Raw genomic sequence first — 6000 nt, 5'->3', positions numbered from 1 at the left:
GTCCTACTGTCCATGCCCATAATCTTCCTTTGACCTTTATGCTATAGGTAAAAGTCAAAGGAATCATTGCTGAGATTTGAACTTGTCCAAGATCGTTAGTAGGTATATCTATGGTGTGAATTTGAACTTCCTAGGTGACATTTTTTGACATCGGGCTTTCGCATTCACAAAATTTTCAGAAAATGTGACACAATACAAATAAACAAAAAAGATAAATAAATATGAATACAAACAAAAATCACAAAGCTATTTCTGTCACCGTTAGTCGATGTGGCAAGCAAGGGTGGACCCAAATGTAGGACGCACAAGAGAAAAATTAAAGGTTTAAGGCAGCTTCAGTGCTGTAACTGAATAAAGTCCAGAATACCAAAAATATAAACTCTAGGGTCAGACATCAACTATTATGTGACACACTTGGAAAACAAACGAGGATGCACACACAGCAGGCAGGGAAACACAGACGAGGATGCAACAATGAACCGAAGAAATGAACAGAAAAATGAAACCAAGCACAAAACACAGGGAACACAGGACTGACCAAAACAGGAACCTACAGGTGCTGGTCATAAAATTAGAATATCATGAAAAAGTTTATTTATTTCAATAATTTCATTCAAAAAGTGAAACTTGTATATTATGTTCATTCATTACACACAGACTGATGTATTTCAAATGTTTCTTTTAATTTTGATGATTATAGCTGTCAACTAATGAAAAACCCAAATTCATTATCTCAGAAAATTCGAATATTGTGAAAAGGTTCAATATTGAAGACACCTGCTGCCACACATTAATCAGCTAATTAACTCAAAACACCTGCAAAGGCCTTTAAATGGTCTCTCAGTCTAAGTAGGCTACACAATCATGGGGAAGACTGCTGACTTGACAGTTGTCCAAAAGATGACCTTTGACACCTTGCACAAGGAGGGCAAGACACAAAAGGTCATTGCTAAAGAGGCTGTCTGTTCACAGAGCTCTGCGTCCAAGCACATTAATAGAGAGGCGAAGGGAAGGAAAAGATGTGGTAGAAAAACATACACAAGCAATAGGGATAACTGCACCCTGGACAGGACTGTGAAACAAAACCCATTCAAAAATGTGGTGAAGATTCACAAAGAGTGGACTGCAGCTGGAGTCAGTGCTTCAAGAACCACCACGCACAGACATATGCAAGATATGGGTTTGAGCTGTCGCAGTCCTTGTGTCAAGCTACTCTTGAACAATAGACACCGTCAGAAGCGTCTCGCCTGAGCTAAAGACAAAAAGGCCTGGACTGCTGCTGAGTGTTAATTTTGTTGACGAAATATTTTCATCATAGTTTCATCACAGGGACACTATTTTTTCATGATGAAAACAAGACACTTTCGTCAACGAATGAAAACAAGACGAAAATGCTTGGTGGGGATGACATCCAATCAGAACTTATTTAATTTTGTGAAAGGCAGGACAATTTAGGAACGCACAGTTGCACAAATTTTCTCTAAACCTGGGAAGACCAAACTAGGCTGTGATTTATCTTTACTTCCAGTAGGACTAAGTTATGTAAACAGTGTCAGCAGGGAGAAAGAGAAGAGCCGATGTATGGACACGTTTGTCCATTGACATTGTGACAAACAAAACGATGTATAAACCATGTGGGGCGACTATCTTGGGTAAAAACACAACAAATTTTAAACGACATCTGCAAACCAGTCACCCAGATCTTAGCCTTTCCTAATCTTAGTCCTGAACACTGCCCTGTACCTTTCAGAGCGTGTCCTGCTGTAAAACGCTCGTATTATCTCAGTAAGGTGGTGTTAATGATCAGATGTGTGGGAGGCAGGTGAAATGCTAATGTTAATATTATTAATAATATTCCATAACTTTTAATAAATTAATTTTGTGTAAGTGTGTATAATGACTAATTCAAGGGAGCTGAAGAAAAAGCATTTACATTTTACACCCTAAATCGACTAAATCAACTGTAGATTTAGTCGACTATATTCTTACGATAATTCGTCGACTAAAACTAGACTAAAACTAAAACTATTCAGATGACTAAATTATGACTAAAACCCCACTGCTCCCCACTGATTGTCACTTCCGCCTCTGGGATGTGGGTGCCTGGGGGTCCCGGGGTGCACGGCCAAATGTCTTGGCATGGCTTCTGGCCCGCTCCCTTGGCAGCTGTGGCCTGGGGGTGGCTCGGGCCTCTTTGGCGTGGGGAGGGGGGGGGGTCTGCTGGGTGTCAGGCGGTTCCCAGGCGCCTCGGGGGTGCATTCTCGGCTCGTGCTGGGGGGGGGGGCTGCCGAGGGGGTGGGCTGCTCATTGCCTCTGGCTCTCTGGGCTCTTGCCTGTTGACCGTGGGGGCTCCATCTGGGGTCTTCCTCCTGTATGTATGTTGATAGATTCAGATCATTTTATGAAACATGGAACAAAGCACGCAACTCTTAATTTACTTGCAAGGGGGACCGTCTTCTAAGCTCTCTCGGAACGAAGAGGAAAAGATCTCAGAAGGACGACCTCCTTCACAGCTGTTTTATTTCACTCGCTCACATGATTATATCACGTATGTTTACACAAAGCTCAGGTAACAACATCCCTCACTTCACATGATGTAATCATGTATGTGTGTGTGTGCGTGTGTCCTCATCAAGATAAAAGGGACAACAATATAACATAGAAAACAAATGATCAACTTATAGAAACAGAAGCTATGATAATTCATAACAACCAGAATAAATTTACATACAACAGTTCCAACATATGTATGTGTAGCTTTTATCTTCTATTTTTTTTCCTGCCCCCCCCCCTTTTTTTCCTCTTTCACTTTTTTCTTTCTACTCTCCATCTATCTTCTTCTTTCCCTGCCTGTCAGATCTGGCAAGAATAAATACAATAAAAATACAATTAACAAAAATAGCCTATATAAAACTTATAGAGCACTTCTTCCATCCATTCGCTTCCGCTCATCCTGTTCAGGGTCGCGGGGGTGCTGGAGCCTATCCCAGCTGTCATAGGGCGAGAGGCAGGGTACACCCTGAACAGGTCGCCAGCCTGTTGCAAGGCCAACACAGAGAGACATACAACCTTTCACACTCACATTCATGCTCTCATTCACACCTATGGGCAATTTAGTGTAGCCAATTAACCTAACCCCAGTAAGTGCATGTCTTTGGAATGTGGGAGGAAACCGGAGTACCCGGAGGAAACCCATGCAAGCACGGGGAGAACATGCAAACTCCACACAGAGAGGCCTGGGCCAAGGTGGAATTGAACCACTGCCAGGCATGACAGGTAAAAAAAACAAAAAAAACCTACTTTTTCATTCTTCCTTTGTGATGTTTTTCCAGGCTTTCACTGCGAGCTCTTTCAGTTGTTGTTTGTTTTGGAGGGTTACTCTCATCAGTCTTCTCTTTATTAGATAAATGCATGTTCTGTAGGGGTTAAAGCTGGAGATCCAAAAGGCCAGCCTTAAAACCTCCCACTTCCTGCCCCTGATGAAGTCTTGTAGTTCTGGCAGTGTGTTTTGGATCATTGTCTTGCTGCATGATGAAGACTCCCCAGTCAGTTTGGTTGCATCTTTCTTCAAATTGACAAAATGTTTCTCTAGACTTCTGAGTTCATTTTACTGCTGCCATCATGCATGACATCATCCATGAAGATTAATGAGCTGTTCCCAGAAGAAGCCATGCAAGCCCAATCCATAGCATTACGTCTACTGTATTGGTAAAGGTTAGTCTTTGTCTCATCAGCCCATGAAACTTTATCCCAGAATTTCAGAATCTTGTTTCTGTACTTGTCAAGTTCTTCAAACTATTTTTTCCTGCTTCAGTGGCAGCTGTTACTCAAACTGGCTTGGATCCCACAGAGGACACTTGATTACACTTTTTTATTCATTCCAAACACGCACTTCAACAAATAAATAAAGTTAATGGAGTCGGCTCAAAATGTAAAGAAGGGAAACACAGATTCAGATTTTTTTTAAAAATGAAATTAAGTTAATCTAAATAGTATGAAGTTTAAACATTTTAACACTGGTACCCTCAGAATCATACATAGTATTTATAACAGTACTTCCCAATGCTTAGCTAAAAACATTATTGCTTTCATCTCTCACCTAACCCTTCTCTGACTACTTTTCATACACAATATATTTTTCCCCCAAAGCAGGACTCATTAGACTCAAAACAGAAAGATGCATTTGAAACAACACTGGTTGTGAATAGTGTTCCCAACCTTGTTGTGTATACATTAATAAGCAGCTTGTTTTTTAGAAGTCAAATCATACATCTCGTATTAAGCGTACATCTTTTTAAAATTTCATTATTGACAGAGATTCAGAGAAGAGTAGTATGAGTGGAAAGGGCAAAGAAAGAGAGAAAGATGACTGAGATCAAGAAGATGGAAGCAGCTATTAATATTAACATTTATTTTGTAGCATTATGGCTGGTATGTGTCACATATTCTATATGGGCGCATCCTCAGACTACTGGGATTCTGCCATTTACACCTCCTCTGTGTTTTAAATGCACACTTCCAGATTGTACAGTACACCCTGTGTTCAGAAAGTGGTTTGAATAAACAGGTTGCTTTTGCATGGGCAAAAAGTTGATACCCTCCTCCAGGAAGTTACACATGATGAAGGAAATATTCCAATATTCACCTTGTCTTTATTTAAATTCACAGATGAGCTTTTCGTGTGTGTGTGTGTGTGTGTGTGTGTGTGTGTGTGTGTGTGTGTGTGTGTGTGTGTGTGTGTGTGTTTTCCTGGTTCAAGACATCAATGGCTGCTCTGTTACCACTGCACACACCCAAAGCAGATAGAATCATGCAAGAAGAGCACACCCTTTTTAACCTTAAATCACACACTGACCGCAGGGTGTTTTGGTTGTTTGTATTATTTTTTAATCTCTCTCTGATCCCACTTTTGTAAATATTGTGCTTTCACTGAACCTGTGCTAAATTAGAAAATCATGCAGTTAAAAATTGCAGCATGTACATATAATGATGACCATTTCAGATCTTTTTTTCTGCATGTTTAAGTTAAAAAAAAAAACATTACTTTGGCTAACAATAATAATCCCACCTAGCACATGATGTTCACAGAATAATCTTGGGACTTCGGGAGCTTTTTTGTTCAAGATGGACCTCTGTTTTTTTTTTTTTTTTTCTTTTTTTAGCCTGTCATGTCTGGCATCTTTCACAATCGGAATGATGATCCGAATGCACTGATGTACCAAACATATTTGCTTTGACAAGAACAGCTCTATATGTTTCCTATAGGCTCTTCTTGTTAATGTTTGCAATTTTATTTTTATTTATTTATCTTTTTATTTAGTTATTCATGCCAAGTCTGACAGGCAACAAGGAAGGGGCAAGAACAAGAGGTGGGGGGGAGAAAAGGGGGGGGGGGGGGGGGGGGGGGGGGGGGGGGGAAGAAAGGAGATAGAAAAAAATAAAAAAATAAAAAAAATAAAAGGGGTTGATATACTCACACACACACACACACACACACACATCCATACACACACCCATATGCACCTACATATACACACACACACAAACACACACACACAAGTTTATTGTTTGTAGTAATGTGTGTGTATGCGCCTTTGTCATGCAATGTATTCGATAATGAGGGCGAGAAACTGCAACCATGCCCCCCGCGATCCAGAGGCAGATAGGGAAGGACCCAGGGGACCCAGGCCATCCACAGCACAGGAGCTCAGAAGACTTGGGGCCACACATCCCGATGGCAACCGCGTACACTCCCCAGAAGAGGAAGGAGGGAGGCTACAGACGGAACCCCCACAATCCAGGGGCTAGAGTCCAGAGAGCCAGAGACGACGGGCAGCCCACCCCCCCCGGCAGGCCGGCACCCCCAGCACGAGCCAGGCATGCGGCCCCCGAGGCCCCAAGCGCCCGAGAGCAGCCCGACACCCGGCAGAGCCCCCCCACGCGCCAAAGAGGCCCAAGCCACCCCCAGGTCACGGCCGCCAAGGGAGCAGGCCAAAAACC

This window comes from Archocentrus centrarchus, chromosome 8 (genome assembly GCF_007364275.1).
Source record: "Archocentrus centrarchus isolate MPI-CPG fArcCen1 chromosome 8, fArcCen1, whole genome shotgun sequence".
NCBI lineage: Eukaryota > Metazoa > Chordata > Actinopteri > Cichliformes > Cichlidae > Archocentrus > Archocentrus centrarchus.
Note: the sequence above shows the minus strand (reverse complement) of the source record.